Source organism: Triticum aestivum, chromosome 6A (assembly GCF_018294505.1).
Source record: "Triticum aestivum cultivar Chinese Spring chromosome 6A, IWGSC CS RefSeq v2.1, whole genome shotgun sequence".
In the NCBI taxonomy this organism is placed as follows: domain Eukaryota; kingdom Viridiplantae; phylum Streptophyta; class Magnoliopsida; order Poales; family Poaceae; genus Triticum; species Triticum aestivum.
In genome coordinates, this window is record NC_057809.1 from 287,923,113 (window position 1) to 287,947,100 (window position 23,988).

The following is a 23,988-nucleotide window of genomic DNA, read 5'->3' on the forward strand; positions in this document are numbered from 1 at the left end:
CTACATATGCTGATTATGTTGATTGTGATGTGGTACCTATGCAAGCATGTTCCTTATTACTTGGTAGACCATGGCAATTTGATAAAAATTCTGTACACCATGGTAGAAACAATCACTATACTCTTGTTCATAAGGATAAAAATATTACTTTGCTTCCTATGACTCCTGATTCCATTTTGAAAGATGATATTAATAGAGCTAATAAAGCACAACAGGAGAAGAATAAGAGTGAAAATCAGATTGTGGCAAAAGAATTTGAGCAACAAATGAAGCCTAATAATAAACCATCTAGTGTTGCTTCTGAAATTAAATTGAAAAGTGCATGTTTATTTGCCACCAAATCTGATATTGATGAGCTAGATTTCAGGAAATTCTGTTTGCTATGCTTTTGTGTGCAAAGAGGCATTATTTTCATTCGAGGACGTGCCTTCCTCTTTGCCTCCTGCTGTCACTAACATTTTGCAGGAGTTCGCTGACGTTTTTCCACAAGACGTGCCACCGGGATTACCACCTATTCGAGGGATTGAGCATCAGATTGACTTAATTCCCGGTGCTTCACTGCCAAACCGTGCACCATACCGTACCAATCCAGAGGAGACGAAGGAGATTATGCGTCAAGTACAAGAGCTTCTCGACAAAGGTTATATACGCGAATCCCTTAGTCCTTGTGTTGTTCCTATTATTCTAGTGCCGAAAAAGGATGGTACATCACGTATGTGTGTTGATTGTAGAGGCATTAATAATATTACTATTCGTTATCGTCATCCTATTCCTAGGCTAGATGATATGCTTGATGAATTGAGTGGCTCTACAATATTCTCCAAAGTTGATTTGCGTAGTGGCTACCATCAAATTCATATGAAATTGGGAGATGAATGGAAAACAGCATTTAAAACTAAGTTTGGATTATATGAGTGGTTAGTCATGCCTTTTGGGTTAACTAATGCACCTAGTACTTTCATGAGATTAATGAACGAAGTCTTACGTGCTTTCATTGGACGATTTGTGGTAGTTTACTTTGATGACATATTGATTTATAGCAGATCTTTGGAAGAACATTTGGAACATTTACGTGCTGTTTTTATTGCTCTACGTGATGCACGTTTGTTCAGTAACCTTGGGAAGTGCACCTTTTGCACCGACCGAGTATCTTTTCTTGGCTATGTTGTTACTCCACAGGGAATTGAAGTTGATAAAGCCAAGATTGAAGCTATTGAGAGTTGGCCGCAGCCCAAAACGGTCACACAAGTGAGCAGTTTTCTTGGCCTCGCTGGATTCTATAGGCGTTTTGTGAGAGATTTCAGCACCATTGCTGCACCTCTCAATGAGCTTACAAAGAAAGATGTGCCTTTTCTTTGGGGTACCGCACAGGAAGAAGCCTTCACGGTATTGAAAGATAAGTTGACACATGCTCCTTTACTCCAACTTCCTGATTTTAATAAGACTTTTGAGCTTGAATGTGATGCTAGTGGAATTGGATTAGGAGGTGTGTTATTACAAGATGGCAAACCTGTTGCATACTTTTCTGAAAAATTGAGAGGGCCTAGTCTGAATTATTCTACTTATGATAAAGAATTATATGCTCTTGTTCGGACTTTAGAAACATGGCAACATTATTTATGGCCCAAAGAATTTGTTATACATTCTGATCATGAATCTTTGAAACATATTAAAAGTCAAGCTAAACTGAATCGTAGACATGCTAAATGGGTTGAATTCATTGAGACTTTCCCTTATGTCATTAAACACAAGAAGGGAAAAGAAAATGTTATTGCTGATGCATTGTCTCGTCGCTATACTATGCTTTCACAACTTGACTTCAAAATATTTGGTTTGGAGACCATCAAAGATCAATATGTGCATGATGCTGATTTTAAAGATGTAATGCAGAATTGTAAAGAAGGAAGAATGTGGAACAAGTTTGTTGTTAACGATGGATTTGTGTTTCGTGCTAACAAGCTATGCATTCCAGCTAGCTCCGTTCGTCTTTTGTTGTTGCAGGAGGCGCATGGAGGAGGATTAATGGGACACTTTGTCATGAAGAAGACGGAGGACGTACTTGCTACACATTTCTTTTGGCCAAAGATGAGACGGGATGTTGAGCGTTTTATTGCTCGCTGCACTACATGTCAAAAAGCTAAGTCACGACTCAATCCTCATGGTTTATATATGCCTTTGCCTGTACCTAGTGTTCCTTGGGAGGATATATCTATGGACTTTGTTTTAGGTTTACCTCGAACAAAGAAGGGGAGGGATAGCATATTTGTTGTCGTGGATAGGTTCTCGAAAATGGCACACTTTATACCATGTCATAAAAGCGATGATGCTGTTAATGTTGCTGATTCGTTCTTCGGAGAAGGTTAATTTTGATGCTAAACAACATGCTGAATTGATTTTAAAAATGCATGAGTTAACTAAGGAAAACATTGAGCGTATGAATGCTAAATATAAACTTGCTGGAGATAAGGGTAGAAAACATGTTGTGTTTGCACCTGGAGATCTTGTTTGGTTACATTTGCGTAAGGATAGATTTCCTGATTTGCGCAAATCAAAGTTAATGCCACGTGCTGATGGTCCCTTTAAGGTGTTAGAGAAAATAAATGATAATGCATATAAACTGGAGCTGCCTGCAGATTTTGGGGTTAGTCCCACTTTTAACATTGCAGATTTGAAGCCTTATTTGGGTGAGGAAGATGAACTTCCGTCGAGGACGACTTCATTTCAAGAAGGGGAGGATGATGAGGACATCAATACAATTGTTACACCCACAGCCCCTGCTGCTATACATACTGGACCAATTACTAGAGCTCGTGCACGCCAACTAAATTACCAGGTACTTTCGTTTGTTGGTAATGATTCTAATGTTCATGAGAATATGATGCTGCCTAAATTGGATACATTTGTTTTGCTTACAAATGAAGGGCCTAGCTTGGAGAAGGATGAACATTGGAGCAAGAACAAGCATGGAGATGATGGCATGCACAAGGGAAACAAGAACGGAGTTACAAGTGATGATTTCAGGACTTTGAAGCCACCATAATGGGTGCATGAAGCCTTGGACGAAATATACAAGATGCCACTTCATAAATTTCGTCCCGAGGCTATTTTAGGTGCTGCGACACCTTATTATTGGGCCAGGCCCATGTAATTTCGAAATACATAAGTATAGGCTATTTTTAGAGTCCGTATGTGTGGGGAAACAAGAGATAGGGTTGATTTCGGACCCCTCCACCAAGGGCCACGAAATTTCCCCCCTCTTCCTCCATATATACAGCCCTTAGGGCATCGTTTAGACTTCGGGTTTTGTTTAGATTAAAAGTTCGCCATAGCTGCAACTTCGCGTACTTCGTTTGTGTTCAACGACCAGACAAAGGCGTCACAGAACCCCACCTTGATCAATAAAGCTTTCATCTTATATTCGCAATATCCAGATTGCAATCTCAGTTTCTTGCTTGTTCTTCGTTTGCTCGCAGGAAACAGACCCTCGTGGTCAGGTTGATCGTGCTCCGGCGTGGTCAATAACCTCTCGGAGTTGGTTTAGCGATTGCTAAGGCGCGACGTCCTCGCACGTTCGTAGTCGGATCGTCAAAGTCGACTTCCACCAAAGCGAAATCCACAATCTCATCGAAAGACGGGACACCTTTGCCTCTATCACGTGGTCAATAACCTCTCGGAGTTGGTTTAGCGATTGCTAAGGCGCGACGTCCTCGCACGTTCGTAGTCGGATCGTCAAAGTCGACTTCCACCAAAGCGATATCCATCATCTCATCGAAAGTCGGGACACCTCCGCCTCTATCAAGTGGTATCAGATTTCCAGGTTGCTCGGTGAGATTTTACAGTTTTTCGTAGTTTAGATCGAGTCTGTTCTTCATACCTACAGTCCACGAAAAAGCCACAAAAAAAATTAGGGTTAGTTCATCATATCCGAACCAATCTGAGCCTTTGCATAATCTTTTTAGGGTTTTGCTTTGTTGAATTTGCGGTTGCATCGTCGTGTCTAGTTGCTGGTCTTAGAGTCTAGTCTTTTAGAGTTTCGAGTTCTGGTCATAAGTTGTCACGCCGCCGCCGCACCATCATCATCGCCCCTGCCATCTACCACCACCGCTTATCCGCCATCGCTCCGAATCCGTATCCATATACCACCACCGATCCATATCCATATACTACCACCGCTACCACCACCGCTGCCATATACCACCACCATATATCCACCACCAATCCGAGTTCCTTGCATATTAGGTTTGTTTTCGAGATCCATCTAGATTCCGATTCGTGTTTCCTTGCCGGAGTAGGTTTCGGGAAAAAAAAAAGAGTCGGGTAGCCACGCTCCGTTTAGGCCCAAAATTTTTCGAAAACACATTTTTCGAAAAAATTTCTGGCTATCCTATTTTTAGGTGTTTCTGAGTGTTTTGAGACAGGTGCCATTATAGGAAGTTTTTTTTGACCTGTTTCCAGTTTTTGGGTCCGGGCAGTCGAAAAACAAAATTTGGACGAAAAAAAAAATTTCGTGCCCATCCTGTCAGTTTGACCTAGGAAGAGTTTTGAGACACTCGCCATTATAGTGATTTTTCGCAAAAAAAAAGCAGCGCAAAAAAAAGAGCGCAAAAAAAAGCGAAAAAAAAAATTCAGAGTGTGCTTTTCCCTTGTTTACGTGCCGCGCCGTGATTTTGTTGGTGTTCTAGGCTCGCGTCTCTAGCACAGTCTAGCCTAGGACCAGCACAGTACGTCGTTGAGCATTTATTCAACTTTGCATCTCTGAATTGATTATTGCTGACCCTTTTTGCTACCATACTATAAGCCTTCCCAGCTCCACATACATCTACGTCGTGTGTTTGACTCTCCCTGGTAATCGCTCTATCCAAGCTTTGAGAGTTTTTGACTACAACGGTTGCCGATCACCGCCTGCTGCTGGGTAAGAACTGGTAAGAATTTGAGATTTGCTTGACGGATTTGTGATACACCACCACCACTTCTTAGTAGTCTGTAGGATCATATTCTTGTGTGTTTCTATTGCTGCTAACCATGCCAGGATCACAAGCCGACGAGATTGACTGGGAGAACTTATCGAACAAGGAGCTTCATGATAAGTTTCAGCAAATGATGACTGAACAGGTACAAGATGTGCTGAACAATTTTGAAGAGGCCATGGAGAAGATCACTGGCCTTGAGAAGACGTTCGAAACAAAGCTCGATAACAGATTTAATGAACTGCTTGCGCGTCTTCCACCACCGGCTGCACCTGTCGCACCTCTGCAACAACAACAACTACGCCCCCTTCCGAATCAGTATGGACGAGCACAGCGTGTTCCTATTGTGCCAGGACAAAATTCTGGTGCCGCTGTTACTGCTGTTGGTGCTTCTTTGGCTCCTGCTACTGCTCTTGCTGGTACCTAGGAGGATGATGAGTATGCGGGCGATTACGAGGATGAGGTTGATCAAAATCAGATCTACGAGCAGCCACCAGCACCACCACCAGCAGGTCGACCTCAGGTATATATTCGTAATGGTAGGCCTGCACCACCACCTCAGGTACGAGATGATGTCCATATTCCTAAACTGAAATTGAATATTCCACCATTTGAGGGTAGATATGTTCCTGATATATATCTTACTTGGGAGTTAGAAACTGAACAACGATTTACATGTTTACAATATCCTGAGGAGAGACGAGTTGCTGCTGCTGTTTGTGCTTTCACTAGTTTTGCATGTGTATGGTGGTCTGAACATTGTAGATTATATCCTATTCCAACTACTTGGGCTGCTTTGAAAACTGCTATGCGTACGCGTTGGGTTCCACCATATTATCAACGTGAATTGCTTCAAAAATTGCAGCGTTTAAGACAAGGGAAAAATTCTGTAGAAGAATATTATCAGGAATTACAAACTGGCATGATTAGATGTGGTATTGTTGAGGAGAATGAAGCTATGCTTTGATGAGGACATCAATACAATTGTTACACCCACAGCCCCTGCTGCTATACATACTGGACCAATTACTAGAGCTCGTGCACGCCAACTAAGTTACCAGGTACTTTCGTTTCTTGGTAATGATTCTAATGTTCATGAGAATATGATGCTGCCTAAATTGGATACATTTGTTTTGCTTACAAATGAAGGGCCTAGCTTGGAGAAGGATGAACATTGGAGCAAGAACAAGCATGGAGATGATGGCATGCGCAAGGGGAACAAGAACGGAGTTACAAGTGATGATTTCAGGACTTTGAAGCCACCATAATGGGTGCATGAAGCCTTGGACGAAATATACAAGATGCCACTTCATAAATTTCGTCCCGAGGCTATTTTAGGTGCTGCGTCACCTTATTATTGGGCCAGGCCCATGTAATTTCGAAATACATAAGTATAGGCTATTTTTAGAGTCTGTATGTGTGGGGAAACAAGAGATAGGGTTGATTTCGGATCCCTCCACCAAGGGCCACGAAATTCCCCCCCCTCTTCCTCCATATATACAGCCCTTAGGGCATCGTTTAGACTTTGGGTTTTGTTTAGATTAAAAGTTCGCCATAGCTGCAACTTCGCGTACTTCGTTTGTGTTCAACGACCAGACAAAGGCGTCACAGAACCCCACCTTGATCAATAAAGCTTTCATCTTATATTCGCAATATCCAGATTGCAATCTTAGTTTCTTGCTTGTTCTTCGTTTGCTCGCAGGAAACAGACCCTCGTGGTCAGGTTGATCGTGCTCCGGCGTGGTCAATAACCTCTCGGAGTTGGTTTAGCGATTGCTAAGGCGCGACGTCCTCGCACGTTCGTAGTCGGATCGTCAAAGTCGACTTCCACCAAAGCGATATCCATCATCTCATCGAAAGATCGGGACCCTCGCCTCTATCAAAAACTAAGTTTGGATTATATGAGTGGTTAGTCATGCCTTTTGGGTTAACTAATGCACCTAGTACTTTCATGAGATTAATGAACGAAGTTTTACGTGCTTTCATTGGACGATTTGTGGTAGTTTACTTTGATGACATATTGATTTATAGCAGATCTTTGGAAGAACATTTGGAACATTTACGTGCTGTTTTTATTGCTCTACGTGATGCACGTTTGTTTGGTAACCTTGGGAAGTGCACCTTTTGCACCGACCGAGTATCTTTTCTTGGCTATGTTGTTACTCCACAGGGAATTGAAGTTGATAAAGCCAAGATTGAAGCTATTGAGAGTTGGCCGCAGCCCAAAACGGTCACACAAGTGAGGAGTTTTCTTGGCCTCGCTGGATTCTATAGGCGTTTTGTGAGAGATTTCAGCACCATTGCTGCACCTCTCAATGAGCTTACAAAGAAAGATGTGCCTTTTCTTTGGGGTACCGCACAGGAAGAAGCCTTCTTGGTATTGAAAGATAAGTTGACACATGCTCCTTTACTCCAACTTCCTGATTTTAATAAGACTTTTGAGCTTGAATGTGATGCTAGTGGAATTGGATTAGGCGGTGTGTTATTACAAGATGGCAAACCTGTTGCATACTTTTCTGAAAAATTGAGTGGGCCTAGTCTGAATTATTCTACTTATGATAAAGAATTATATGCTCTTGTTCGGACTTTAGAAACATGGCAACATTATTTATGGCCCAAAGAATTTGTTATACATTCTGATCATGAATCTTTGAAACATATTAAAAGTCAAGCTAAACTGAACCGTAGACATGCTAAATGGGTTGAATTCATTGAGACTTTTCCTTATGTCATTAAACACAAGAAGGGAAAAGAAAATGTTATTGCTGATGCATTGTCTCGCCGCTATACTATGCTTTCACAACTTGACTTCAAAATATTTGGTTTGGAAACCATCAAAGATCAATATGTGCATGATGCTGATTTTAAAGATGTAATGCAAAATTGTAAAGAAGGAAGAATGTGGAATAAGTTTGTTGTTAACGATGGATTTGTGTTTCGTGCTAACAAGCTATGCATTCCAGCTAGCTCCGTTCGTCTTTTGTTGTTGCAGGAGGCGCATGGAGGAGGATTAATGGGACACTTTGGCGTGAAGAAGACGGAGGACGTACTTGCTACACATTTCTTTTGGCCAAAGATGAGACGGGATGTTGAGCGTTTTATTGCTCGCTGCACTACATGTCAAAAAGCTAAGTCACGACTCAATCCTCATGGTTTATATATGCCTTTGCCTGTACCTAGTGTTCCTTGGTGATAGAGGCGGAGGTGTCCCGTCTTTCGATGAGATGGTGGATTTCTCTTTGGTGGAAGTCGACTTTGACGATCCGACTACGAACGTGCGAGGACGTCGCGCCTTAGCAATCGCTAAACCAACTCCGAGAGGTTATTGACCACGCCGGAGCACGATCAACCTGACCACGAGGGTCTGTTTCCTGCGAGCAAACGAAGAACAAGCAAGAAACTAAGATTGCAATCTGGATATTGCGAATATAAGATGAAAGCTTTATTGATCAAGGTGGGGTTCTGTGACGCCTTTGTCTGGTCGTTGAACACAAACGAAGTACGCGAAGTTGCAGCTATGGCGAACTTTTAATCTAAACAAAACCCAAAGTCTAAACGATGCCCTAAGGGCTGTATATATGGAGGAAGAGGGGGGAATTTCGTGGCCCTTGGTGGAGGGGTCCGAAATCAACCCTATCTCTTGTTTCCCCACACATACTGACTCTAAAAATAGCCTATACTTATGTATTTCGAAATTACATGGGCCTGGCCCAATAATAAGGTGACGCAGCACCTAAAATAGCCTCGGGACGAAATTTATGAAGTGGCATCTTGTATATTTCGTCCAAGGCTTCATGCACCCATTATGGTGGCTTCAAAGTCCTGAAATCATCACTTGTAACTCCGTTCTTGTTCCCCTTGCGCATGCCATCATCTCCATGCTTGTTCTTGCTCCAATGTTCATCCTTCTCCAAGCTAGGCCCTTCATTTGTAAGCAAAACAAATGTATCCAATTTAGGCAGCATCATATTCTCATGAATATTAGAATCATTACCAAGAAACGAAAGTACCTGGTAATTTAGTTGGCGTGCACGAGCTCTAGTAATTGGTCCAGTATGTATAGCAGCAGGGGCTGTGGGTGTAACAATTGTATTGATGTCCTCATCAAATTGCTTCAAAAATTGCAGCGTTTAAGACAAGGGAAAAATTCTGTAGAAGAATATTATCAGGAATTACAAACTGGCATGATTAGATGTGGTATTGTTGAGGAGAATGAAGCTATGCTTGCACATTTTCTGGGTGGATTAAATAGAGAGATTCAGACCATTTTAGACTATAAGGAGTATACTAATATCACTCGTTTATTCCATCTTGCTTGTAAAGCTGAACGTGAAGTGCAGGATCGACAAGCATTGGGGCGAACTAACTTTTCTGCAGGCCGACCTTCATCATGGACACCACGTGCATCTTCTACTTCAACTGCACCAGCACCTCCATCCGGTGCCACCTCCAGCCGTGATACAAGAAAACAGGCACAACCACCATTATCTGCCAAGAGCGCACCTGCGGGGCCTGCACAGCGTTCTTCTTCTTCCATGGCATCAACAGGGCACACAAGTGATATTATTTGTCGTCGTTGTAAGGGAGGAGGTCATTATGCGAGGGAATGCAAATCTCCGCGTGTGATGATTGCTACCGCGGATGGTGGATATGAGTCCGCTAGTGACTATGATGAGTAGACATTGGCTCTTATTACACGTGAAGAACATGGTGGAGATGATTCTGATCATGAGACGCAATACATGGCTTCTGAAGACGCTGACAGGTATGAATGTTTAGTTGCTCAACGTGTTTTGAGTGTGCAGGTCACACAAGCTGAGCAAAATCAGAGGCACAATTTGTTCCATACCAAGGGAGTTGTGAAGGAACGTTCTGTGCGCGTCATAATAGGCGGAGGGAGCTGCAACAACTTGGCTAGCATGGAGATGGTGGAGAAGCTTTCTCTCACCACAAGACCACATCCACATCCTTACTACATCCAATGGTTCAACAACAGCGGCAAGGTTAAGGTAACACGTACTGTTCGTGTGCATTTTAGTATCTCTACATATGCTGATTATGTTGATTGTGATGTGGTACCTATGCAAGCATGTTCCTTATTACTTGGTAGACCATGGCAATTTGATAAAAATTCTGTACACCATGGTAGAAACAATCACTATACTCTTGTTCATAAGGATAAAAATATTACTTTGCTTCCTATGACTCCTGATTCCATTTTGAAAGATGATATTAATAGAGCTAATAAAGCACAACAGGAGAAGAATAAGAGTGAAAATCAGATTGTGGCAAAAGAATTTGAGCAACAAATGAAGCCTAATAATAAACCATCTAGTGTTGCTTCTGAAATTAAATTGAAAAGTGCATGTTTATTTGCCACCAAATCTGATATTGATGAGCTAGATTTCAGCAAATCTGTTTGCTATGCTTTTGTGTTGATTGTAGAGGCATTAATAATATTACTATTCGTTATCGTCATCCTATTCCTAGGCTAGATGATATGCTTGATGAATTGAGTGGCTCTACAATATTCTCCAAAGTTGATTTGCGTAGTGGCTACCATCAAATTCGTATGAAATTGGGAGATGAATGGAAAACAGCATTTAAAACTAAGTTTGGATTATATGAGTGGTTAGTCATGCCTTTTGGGTTAACTAATGCACCTAGTACTTTCATGAGATTAATGAACGAAGTTTTACGTGCTTTCATTGGACGATTTGTGGTAGTTTACTTTGATGACATATTGATTTATAGCAGATCTTTGGAAGAACATTTGGAACATTTACGTGCTGTTTTTATTGCTCTACGTGATGCACGTTTGTTTGGTAACCTTGGGAAGTGCACCTTTTGCACCGACCGAGTATCTTTTCTTGGCTATGTTGTTACTCCACAGGGAATTGAAGTTGATAAAGCCAAGATTGAAGCTATTGAGAGTTGGCCGCAGCCCAAAACTGATAGAGGCGAGGGTCCCGATCTTTCGATGAGATGATGGATATCGCTTTGGTGGAAGTCGACTTTGACGATCCGACTACGAACGTGCGAGGACGTCGCGCCTTAGCAATCGCTAAACCAACTCCGAGAGGTTATTGACCACGCCGGAGCACGATCAACCTGACCACGAGGGTCTGTTTCCTGCGAGCAAACGAAGAACAAGCAAGAAACTAAGATTGCAATCTGGATATTGCGAATATAAGATGAAAGCTTTATTGATCAAGGTGGGGTTCTGTGACGCCTTTGTCTGGTCGTTGAACACAAACGAAGTACGCGAAGTTGCAGCTATGGCGAACTTGTAATCTAAACAAAACCCAAAGTCTAAACGATGCCCTAAGGGCTGTATATATGGAGGAAGAGGGGGGAATTTCGTGGCCCTTGGTGGAGGGGTCCGAAATCAACCCTATCTCTTGTTTCCCCACACATACGGACTCTAAAAATAGCCTATACTTATGTATTTCGAAATTACATGGGCCTGGCCCAATAATAAGGTGACGCAGCACCTAAAATAACCTCGGGACGAAATTTATGAAGTGGCATCTTGTATATTTCGTCCAAGGCTTCATGCACCCATTATGGTGGCTTCAAAGTCCTGAAATCATCACTTGTAACTCCGTTCTTGTTCCCCTTGCGCATGCCATCATCTCCATGCTTGTTCTTGCTCCAATGTTCATCCTTCTCCAAGCTAGGCCCTTCATTTGTAAGCAAAACAAATGTATCCAAGTTAGGCAGCCTCATATTCTCATGAACATTAGAATCATTACCAAGAAACGAAAGTACGTGGTAATTTAGTTGGCGTGCACGAGTTCTAGTAATTGGTCCAGTATGTATAGCAGCAGGGGCTGTGGGTGTAACAATTGTATTGATGTCCTCATCATCCTCCCCTTCTTGAAATGAAGTCGTCCTCGACGGAAGTTCATCTTCTTCACCCAAATAAGGCTTCAAATCTGCAATGTTAAAAGTGGGACTAACCCCAAAATCTGCAGGCAGCTCAAGTTTATATGCATTATCATTTATTTTCTCTAACACCTTAAAGGGACCATCAGCACGTGGCATTAGCTTTGATTTGCACAAATCAGGAAATCTATCCTTACGCAAATGTAACCAAACAAGATCTCCAGGTGCAAACACAACATGTTTTCTACCCTTATCTCCAGCAAGTTTATACAATGTTTTCCTTAGTTAACTCATGCATTTTTAAAATCAATTCAGCACGTTGTTTAGCATCAAAATTAACCTTCTCCGAAGATGGAAGAGGCAACAAATCAATAGGTGCACGAGGTAGGAAACCATACACAACTTCAAAAGGGCACATCTTAGTAGTAGAATGCAATGAACGATTATAAGCAAATTCAATATGAGGCAAGCATTCCTCCCACATTTTCTTATTATTCTTCAAAACAGCCCTAAGCATAGTAGACAACGTTCTATTGACTACTTCAGTTTGTCCATCAGTTTGGGGGTGACAAGTAGTACTAAAAAGCAGTTTAGTCCCCAACTTAGCCCATAAACATCTCCAAAAGTGGCTAAGAAATTTAGTATCACGATCTGAAACAATAGTATTTGGCACACCATGCAAGCGAATAATTTCACGAAAGAACAAATCAGCAACATTAACAGCATCATCACTTTTATGACATAGTATAAAGTGTGCCATTTTCGAGAATCTATCCACGACAACAAATATGCTATCCCTCCCCTTCTTTGTTCGAGGTAAACCTAAAACAAAGTCCATAGATATATCCTCCCAAGGAACACTAGGTACAGGCAAAGGCATATATAAACCATGAGGATTGAGTCGTGACTTAGCTTTTTGACATGTAGTGCAGCGAGCAATAAAACGCTCAACATCCCGTCTCATCTTTGGCCAAAAGAAATGTGTAGCAAGTACGTCCTCCGTCTTCTTCACGCCAAAGTGTCCCATTAATCCTCCTCCATGCGCCTCCTGCAACAACAAAAGACGAACGGAGCTAGCTGGAATGCATAGCTTGTTAGCACGAAACACAAATCCATCGTTAACAACAAACTTGTTCCACATTCTTCCTTCTTTACAATTCTGCATTACATCTTTAAAATCAGCATCATGCACATATTGATCTTTGATGGTTTCCAAACCAAATATTTTGAAGTCAAGTTGTGAAAGCATAGTATAGCGGCGAGACAATGCATCAGCAATAACATTTTCTTTTCCCTTCTTGTGTTTAATGACATAAGGAAAAGTCTCAATGAATTCAACCCATTTAGCATGTCTACGGTTCAGTTTAGCTTGACTTTTAATATGTTTCCAAGATTCATGATCAGAATGTATAACAAATTCTTTGGGCCATAAATAATGTTGCCATGTTTCTAAAGTCCGAACAAGAGCATATAATTCTTTATCATAAGTAGAATAATTCAGACTAGGCCCACTCAATTTTTCAGAAAAGTATGCAACAGGTTTGCCATCTTGTAATAACACACCGCCTAATCCAATTCCACTAGCATCACATTCAAGCTCAAAAGTCTTATTAAAATCAGGAAGTTGGAGTAAAGGAGCATGTGTCAACTTATCTTTCAATACCGTGAAGGCTTCTTCCTGTGCGGTACCCCAAAGAAAAGGCACATCTTTCTTTGTAAGCTCATTGAGAGGTGCAGCAATGGTGCTGAAATCTCTCACAAAACGCCTATAGAATTCAGCGAGGCCAAGAAAACTCCTCACTTGTGTGACCGTTTTGGGCTGCGGCCAACTCTCAATAGCTTCAATCTTGGCTTTATCAACTTCAATTCCCTGTGGAGTAACAACATAGCCAAAAAAAGATACTCGGTCGGTGCAAAAGGTGCACTTCCCAAGGTTACCAAACAAACGTGCATCACGTAGAGCAATAAAAACAGCACGTAAATGTTCCAAATGTTCTTCCAAAGATCTGCTATAAATCAATATGTCATCAAAGTAAACTACCACAAATCGTCCAATGAAAGCACGTAAAACTTCGTTCATTAATCTCATGAAAGTACTAGGTGCATTAGTTAACCCAAAAGGCATGACTAACCACTCATATAATCCAAACTTAGTTTTAAATGCTGTTTTCCATTCATCTCCCAATTTCATACGAATTTGATGGTAGCCACTACGCAAATCAACTTTGGAGAATATTGTAGAGCCACTCAATTCATCAAGCATATCATCTAGCCTAGGAATAGGATGACGATAACGAATAGTAATATTATTAATGCCTCTACAATCAACACACATACGTGATGTACCATCCTTTTTCGGCACTGGAATAATAGGAACAGCACAAGGACTAAGGGATTCGCGTATATAACCTTTGTCGAGAAGCTCTTGTACTTGACGCATAATCTCCTTCGTCTCCTCTGGATTGGTACGGTATGGTGCACGGTTTGGCAGTGAAGCACCGGGAATTAAGTCAATCTGATGCTCAATCCCTCGAATAGGCGGTAATCCTGGTGGCACGTCTTGTGGAAAAACGTCAGCGAACTCCTGCAAAATGTTAGTGACAGCAGGAGGCAAAGAGGAAGGCACGTCCTTGAATGAAAATAATGCCTCTTTGCACACAAAAGCATAGCAAACAGATTTGCTGAAATCTAGCTCATCAATATCAGATTTGGTGGCAAATAAACATGCACTTTTCAATTTAATTTCAGAAGCAACACTAGATGGTTTATTATTAGGCTTCATTTGTTGCTCAAATTCTTTTGCCACAATCTGATTTTCACTCTTATTCTTCTCCTGTTGTGCTTTATTAGCTCTATTAATATCATCTTTCAAAATGGAATCAGGAGTCATAGGAAGCAAAGTAATATTTTTATCCTTATGAACAAGAGAATAGTGATTGTTTCTACCATGGTGTACAGAATTTTTATCAAATTGCCATGGTCTACCAAGTAATAAGGAACATGCTTGCATAGGTACCACATCACAATCAACATAATCAGCATATGTAGAGATACTAAAATGCACACGAACAGTACGTGTTACCTTAACCTTGCCGCTGTTGTTGAACCATTGGATGTAGTAAGGATGTGGATGTGGTCTTGTGGTGAGAGAAAGCTTCTCCACCATCTCCATGCTAGCCAAGTTGTTGCAGCTCCCTCCGTCTATTATGACGCGCACAGAACGTTCCTTCACAACTCCCTTGGTATGGAACAAATTGTGCCTCTGATTTTGCTCACCTTGTGTGACCTGCACACTCAAAACACGTTGAGCAACTAAACATTCATACCTGTCAGCGTCTTCAGGAGCCATGTATTGCGTCTCATGATCAGAATCATCTCCACCATGTTCTTCACGTGTAATAAGAGCCAATGTCTCCTCATCATAGTCACTAGCGGACTCATATCCACCATCCGCGGTAGCAATCATCACACGCGGAGATTTGCATTCCCTCGCATAATGACCTCCTCCCTTACAACGACGACAAATAATATCACTTGTGTGCCCTGTTGATGCCATGGAAGAAGAAGAACGCTGTGCAGGACCCGCAGGTGCGCTCTTGGCAGATAATGGTGGTTGTGCCTGTTTTCTTGTATCACGGCTGGAGGTGGCACCGGATGGAGGTGCTGGTGCAGTTGAAGTAGAAAATGCACGTGGTGTCCATGATGAAGGTCGGCCTGCAGAAAAGTTAGTTCGCCCCAATGCTTGTCGATCCTGCACTTCACGTTCAGCTTTACAAGCAAGATGGAATAAACGAGTGATATTAGTATACTCCTTATAGTCTAGAATGGTCTGAATCTCTCTATTTAATCCACCCAGAAAACGTGCAAGCATAGCTTCATTCTCCTCAACAATACCACATCTAATCATGCCAGTTTGTAATTCCTGATAATATTCTTCTACAGAATTTTTTCCTTGTCTTAAACGCTGCAATTTTTGAAGCAATTCACGTTGATAATATGGTGGAACCCAACGCGTACGCATAGCAGTTTTCAAAGCAGACCAAGTAGTTGGAATAGGATATAATCTACAATGTTCAGACCACCATACACATGCAAAACTAGTGAAAGCACAAACAGCAGCAGCAACTCGTCTCTCCTCAGGATATTGTAAACATGTAAATCGTTGTTCAGTTTCTAACTCCCAAGTAAGATATATATCAGGAACATATCTACCCTCAAATGGTGGAATATTCAATTTCAGTTTAGGAATATGGACATCATCTCGTACCTGAGGTGGTGGTGCAGGCCTACCATTACGAATATATACCTGAGGTCGACCTGCTGGTGGTGGTACAGGTGGCTGCATGTAGTGTTGATTTTGATCAACCTCATCCTCATAATCTCCCACATAATCATCCTCCTCCGCATCAGCAGCAGGAGCCACAGAAGTATCAACAGCAGCACCAACAGTTTGGCCAAACGCAAGAGGAACACGGCTTTCTCGGCGGAGGTCTGCTTCGCGACGTGGAGGTAGTCGTTGTTGTTGTTGTTGGAGAGGTGCGTTAGGTGCAGCGGGTGGTGGTGGTGGAAGACGCGCGAGCAATTCATTAAACTTGTTATCGAGCTTTGTTTCGAACGTCTTCTCAAGGCCAGTGATCTTCTCCATGGCCTCTTCAAAATTGTTCAGCACATCTTGCACCTGTTCAGTCATCATTTGCTGAAACTTATCATGAAGCTCCTTGTTCGAGAAATTCTCCCAGTCAATCTCGTCGGCTTGTGATCCTGGCATGGTTAGCAGCAATAGAAACACACAAGAATATGATCCTACAGACTACTAAGAAGTGGTGGTGGTGTATCACAAATCCGTCAAGCAAATCTCAAATTCTTACCAGTTCTTACCCAGCAGCAGGCGGTGATCGGCAACCGTTGTAGTCAAAAACTCTCAAAGCTTGGATAGAGCGATTAGCGGGGAGAGTCGAACGCACGACGTAGATGTATGTGGAGCTGGGAAGGCTTATAGTATGGTAGCAAAAAGGGTCAGCAATAATCAATTCAGAGATGCAAAGTTGAATAAACGCTCAACGACGGTACTGTGCTGGTCCTAGGCTAGACTGTGCTAGAGACGCGAGCCTAGAACACCAACAAAATCACGGCGCGGCACGTAAACAAGGGAAAAGCACACTCTGAATTTTTTTTTCGCTCTTTTTTTTTGCGCTGTTTTTTTTTGGCGAAAAATCACTATAATGGCGAGTGTCTCAAAACTCTTCCTAGGTCAAACTGACAGGATGGGCACGAAATTTTTTTTTCCGACCAATTTTTTTTTCGACTGCCCGGACCCAAAAACTGGAAACAGGTCAAAAAAAACTTCCTATAATGGCACCTGTCTCAAAACACTCAGAAACACCTAAAAATAGGATAGCCAGAAAATTTTTCGAAAAATGCGTTTTCGAAAATTTTTGGGCCTAAACGGAGCGTGGCTACCCGACTCTTTTTTTCTTTTCCGAAACCTACTCCGGCAAGGAAACACGAATCGGAATCTAGATGGATCTCGAAAACAAACCTAATATGCAAGGAACTCGGATTGGTGGTGGATATATGGTGGTGGTATATGGCAGCGGTGGTGGTAGCGGTGGTAGTATATGGATATGGATCGGTGGTGGTATATGGACACGGATTGGTGGTGGTATATGGATACGGATTCGGAGCGGTGGCGGATAAGCGGTGGTGGTAGATGGCAGGGGCGATGATGATGGTGCGGCGGCGGCGGGACAACTTATGACCAGAACTCGAAACTCTAAAAGACTAGACTCTAAGACCAGCAACTAGACACGACGATGCAACCGCAAATTCAACAAAGCAAAACCCTAAAAAGATTATGCAAAGGCTCAGATTGGTTCGGATATGATGAACTAACCCTAATTTTTTTTGGCTTTTTCGTGGACTGTAGGTATGAAGAACAGACTCGATCTAAACTACGAAAAACTGTAAAATCTCACCGAGCAACCTGGAAATCTGATACCACTTGATAGAGGCAAAGGTGTCCCGTCTTTCGATGAGATTGTGGATTTCGCTTTGGTGGAAGTCGACTTTGACGATCCGACTACGAACGTGCGAGGACGTCGCGCCTTAGCAATCGCTAAACCAACTCCGAGAGGTTATTGACCACGCCGGAGCACGATCAACCTGACCACGAGGGTCTGTTTCCTGCGAGCAAACGAAGAAGAAGCAAGAAACTGAGATTGCAATCTGGATATTGCGAATATAAGATGAAAGCTTTATTGATCAAGGTGGGGTTCTGTGACGCCTTTGTCTGGTCGTTGAACACAAACGAAGTACGTGAAGTTGCAGCTATGGCGAACTTTTAATCTAAACAAAACCCAAAGTCTAAACGATGCCCTAAGGGCTGTATATATGGAGGAAGAGGGGGGAATTTCGTGGCCCTTGGTGGAGGGGTCCGAAATCAACCCTATCTCTTGTTTCCCCACACATACGGACTCTAAAAATAGCCTATACTTATGTATTTCGAAATTACATGGGCCTGGCCCAATAATAAGGTGACGCATCACCTAAAATAGCCTCGGGACGAAATTTATGAAGTGGCATCTTGTATATTTCGTCCAAGGCTTCATGCACCCATTATGGTGGCTTCAAAGTCCTGAAATCATCACTTGTAACTCCGTTCTTGTTCCCCCTGCGCATGCCATCATCTCCATGCTTGTTTTTGCTCCAATGTTCATCCTTCTCCAAGCTAGGCCCTTCATTTGTAAGCAAAACAAATGTATCCAATTTAGGCAGCATCATATTCTCATGAACATTAGAATCATTACCAAGAAACGAAAGTACCTGGTAATTTAGTTGGCGTGCACAAGCTCTAGTAATTGGTCCAGTATGTATAGCAGCAGGGGCTGTGGGTGTAACAATTTATTGATGTCCTCATCACTACTTGTCACCCCCAAACTGATGGACAAACTGAAGTAGTCAATAGAACGTTGTCAACTATGCTTAGGGCTGTTTTGAAGAATAATAAGAAAATGTGGGAGGAATGCTTGCCTCATATTGAATTTGCTTATAATCGTTCATTGCATTCTACTACTAAGATGTGCCCTTTTGAAGTTGTGTATGGTTTCCTACCTCATGCACCTATTGATTTGTTGCCTCTTCCATCTTCGGAGAAGGTTAATTTTGATGCTAAACAACGTGCTGAATTGATTTTAAAAATGCATGAGTTAACTAAGGAAAACATTGAGCGCATGAATGCTAAATATAAACTTGCTGGAGATAAGGGTAGAAAACATGTTGTGTTTGCACCTGGAGATCTTGTTTGGTTACATTTGCGTAAGGATAGATTTCCTGATTTGCGCAAATCAAAGTTAATGCCACGTGCTGATGGTCCCTTTAAGGTGTTAGAGAAAATAAATGATAATGCATATAAACTTGAGCTGCCTGCAGATTTTGGGGTTAGTCCCACTTTTAACATTGCAGATTTGAAGCCTTATTTGGCTGAGGAAGATGAACTTCCGTCGAGGACGACTTCATTTCAAGAAGGGGAGGATGATGAGGACATCAATACAATTGTTACACCCACAGCCCCTGCTGCTATACATACTGGACCAATTACTAGAGCTCGTGCACGCCAACTAAATTACCAGGTACTTTCGTTTCTTGGTAATGATTCTAATGTTCATGAGAATATGATGCTGCCTAAATTGGATACATTTGTTTTGCTTACAAATGATCAGGGCCTAGCTTGGAGAAGGTGAAACATTGGAGCAAGAACAAGCATGGAGATGATGGCATGCGCAAGGGGAACAAGAACGGAGTTACAAGTGATGATTTCAGGACTTTGAAGCCACCATAATGGGTGCATGAAGCCTTGGACGAAATATACAAGATGCCACTTCATAAATTTCATCCCGAGGCTATTTTAGGTGCTGCGTCACCTTATTATTGGGCCAGGCCCATGTAATTTCGAAATACATAAGTATAGGGCTATTTTTAGAGTCCGTATGTGTGGGGAAACAAGAGATAGGGTTGATTTCGGACCCCTCCACCAAGGGCCACGAAATTCCCCCCTCTTCCTCCATATATACAGCCCTTAGGGCATCGTTTAGACTTTGGGTTTTGTTTAGATTAAAAGTTCGCCATAGCTGCAACTTCGTGTACTTCGTTTGTGTTCAACGACCAGACAAAGGCGTCACAGAACCCCACCTTGATCAATAAAGCTTTCATCTTATATTCGCAATATCCAGATTGCAATCTTAGTTTCTTGCTTGTTCTTCGTTTGCTCGCAGGAAACAGACCCTCGTGGTCAGGTTGATCGTGCTCCGGCGTGGTCAATAACCTCTCGGAGTTGGTTTAGCGATTGCTAAGGCGCGACGTCCTCGCACGTTCGTAGTCGGATCGTCAAAGTCGACTTCCACCAAAGCGATATCCATCATCTCATCGAAAGACGGGACACCTCCGCCTCTATCTTTTATTTTGCTTACAAATGAAGGGCCTAGCTTGGAGAAGGATGAACATTGGAGCAAGAACACGCATGGAGTTGATGGCATGCGCAAGGGGATCAAGAACAGAGTTACAAGTGATGATTTCAGGACTTTGAAGCCGCCATAAGGAGTGCATGAAGCCTTGGATGAAATATACAAGATGCCACTTCATAATATTCGTCCATAGGCTATTCTAGGTGCTGCGTCACCTTATTAATGGGCCAGGCCCATGTAATTTCGAAATACTTAAGTATAGGCTATTTTTAGAGTCCGTATGTGTGGGGAAACAAGAGTTAGGGTTGGTTTCGGACCCCACACTCAAGGGCCACGAAATTCCCCCCTCTTCCTCCATATATACAGCCCTTAGGGTGTCGTTTAGACTTTGAGTTTTGTTTAGATTAAAAGTTCGCCATAGCTGCAACTTCGCGTACTTCGTTTGTGTCCAACGACCAGACCAAGACGTCACAAAACCCCACCTTGATCAATAAAGCTTTCATCTTATATTCGCAATATCCAGATTGCAATCTCAGTTTCTTGCTTGTTCTTCGTTTGCTCGTAGGAAACAGACCCTCGTGGTCAGGTTGATCGTGCTCCGGCGTGGTCAATAACCCTCTGAAGTTGGTTTAGCGATTGCTAAGGCGCGACGTCTCGCACGTTCGTAGTCGGATCGTCAAGGTCGACTCCCACAGAAAACGATAGCCACCATCTCATCGAAACATCGGGACACCTTAGCCTCTATCAAGTGGTATCAGATTTCCAGGTTGCTCGGTGAGATTTTACAGTTTTTCGTAGATTAGATCGAGTCTGTTCTTCATACCTACAGTCCACGAAAAAGCCACACAAAAAAAATTAGGGTTAGTTCATCATATCCGAACCAATCTGAGCCTTTGCATAATCTTTTTAGGGTTTTGCTTTGTTGAATTTGCGGTTGCATCGTGGTGTCAAGTTGCTGGTCTTAGAGTCTAGTCTTTTAGAGTTTCGAGTTCTGGTCATAAGTTGTCACGCCGCCGCCGCACCATCATCATCGCCCATCTACCACTTTTGCTTATCCGCCACCGCTCTGAATCTATATCCATACACCACTACCAATCCGTATCCATATACCACCACCAATCTCTATCCATATACCACCACCGCTACCATATACCACCACCGCTGCCATATACCACAACCATATATCCACCACCAATCTGAGTTCTTTTCATATTAGGTTTGTTCTTGAGATCAATCTCAATTCCGATTCGTGTTTCCTTGCCTGCGTAGGTCTCGAAAAAAAAAGAGTCTGGAGACCGCCGGGCAGTTTTTAGGCCAAAATTTTCACGGGCAAATTTTTTTCCCTATTCTATTTTTAGGCTTTTCTGAGTCTTTTGAGCCACATGCCATCATAGTGATTTTTTGTCGCACTTTTTCGTCGTCGCTGCCCTCATTTCCGAAAAAAAGTGAAAAAAAAAATTTCGTGCCCATCCTATCAGTTTGACGAGGGAAGAGTTTTGAGACACTCGCCATTATAGTGATTTTTCGCAAAAAAAAGAGGAGTGCAAAAAAAAGAAAAGAGGAGCGCAAAAAAAAAGAAAAGAAAAAAGAGCGAAAAAAAAGAGAGTTCCAGAGTGTGCTTTTCCCTTATTTACGTGCAGTGCCGTGATTTTGTTAGTGTTCTAGGCTCGCGTCTCTAGCACGGTCTAGCCTAGGACCAGCACAGTACCGTCGTTGAGCGTTTATTCAACTTTGCATCTCTCAATTGATTATTGCTGACCCTTTTTGCTACCATACTATAAGCCTTCCCAGCTCCACATACATCTACGTCGTGCGTTTGACTCTCCGTGGCAATCGCTCTATCCAAGCTTTTGACAGTTTTTGACTACAACGGTTGCCGATCACCGCCTGCTGCTGGGTAAGAACTGGTAAGAATTTTAGATTTGCTTGATAGATTTGTGACACCCGCCACCACCACCACTTGTTAGTAGTCTGTAGGATCATATTCTTGTGTGTTTCTATTGCTGCTAACCATGCCAGGATCACAATCCGACGAGACTGACTGGGAGAACTTGACGAACAAGGAGCTTCATGATACGTTTCAGCAAATGATGAGTGTACAGGTGCAAGATGTGATAAACAGATTTGAAGAGGCTATGGAGAAGATAGATGGCATGGAGAAGACGTTTGAAACAAAGCTCGATAACAAGTTTGCTGAATTGCTTTCGCGTTTTCCACCACCACCACCGGCTGCTCCTGCCGCACCTCTGCAACAACAGCAACAACGCCGACTACCTCCACGTCAGGAAACAGCCCTCCGCCGAGCGAGCCGTGTCCCTCTTCAGTCGGGCCAAACTGCTGGTGCTGCTGTTGATACTTCTGTGGCTCCTACTGCTGATGTGGAGGAGGATCATTATGTGGGATATTATGAGGATGAGGTTGATCAAAATCAGAAATACGTGCCACCACCAGCACAGCAACCACCAGGTCGTCCACATGCAAATAATGGCAATGGTAGGGCTCACCCTCAGGTACGAGATCATGACCATCTCCCTAAACTAAAATTGAATATTCCACCATTTGAGGGTAGATATGTTCCTGATATATATCTTACTTGGGAGTTAGAAACTGAACAACGATTTACATGTTTACAATATCCCGAGGAGAGACGTGTTCCTGCTGCTGTTTGTGCTTTCACTAGTTTTGCATGTGTTTGGTGGTCTGAGCATTGTAGATTATATCCTATTCCGGCTACTTGGGCTACTTTGAAAACTGCTATGCGTACTTGTTGGGTTCCACCATATTATCAAGGTGAATTACTTCAAAAAATGCAGCGCTTAAGACAGGGAAAAAATTCTGTAGAACAATATTGTCAAGAATTACAAACTGGCATGATTAGATGTGGTATTGTTGAGGAGAATGAAGCTATGCTTGCACGTTTTATGGGTGGATTAAATAGAGAGATTCAGACCATTCTAGAGTATAAGGAGTATACTAATATCACTCGTTTATTCCATCTTGCTTGTAAAGCTGAACGTGAAGTGCAGGATCGACATGCATTGGCGCGGACTAACTTTTCTGCAGGTCGACCTTCATCATGGACACCACGTGCATCATCTACTTCCACACGTTCTGCTACACCGGCGCCTCCGTCGGCTGCCACCTCCAACCGTGATACAATAAAGCAGGCACAATCACCACTATGTGCCAAGAGCACACCTTCTGGGCCTGCAAAGAGCTCTTCTTCATCCATGGCATCAACAGGGCAAACACATGATATTATTTGTCGACGTTGCAAGGGTGGAGGTCATTATGCGAGAGAATGCCCATCTAAGCGTGTGATGATTGTTACTGAGGATGGTGGGTATGAGTCCGCTAGAGACTATGATGAGGAGACTTTGTCTCTTATTACACGTGACGAACACGGTGGAGACGATTCTGATCATGAGACGCAATACATGGCTCCTGAAGATGCTGACAGGTATGAATGTTTAGTTGCTCAACGTGTTTTGAGTGTGCAGGTTACACAAGCTGAGCAAAATCAGAGGCATAATTTGTTCCATACAAAGGGAGTTGTGAAGGAACGTTCTGTTCGCGTGATCATAGATGGAGGGAGCTGCAATAACTTGGCTAGCATGGAGATGGTGGAGAAGCTATCTCTCACCACAAGACCACATCCGCATCCTTACTACATC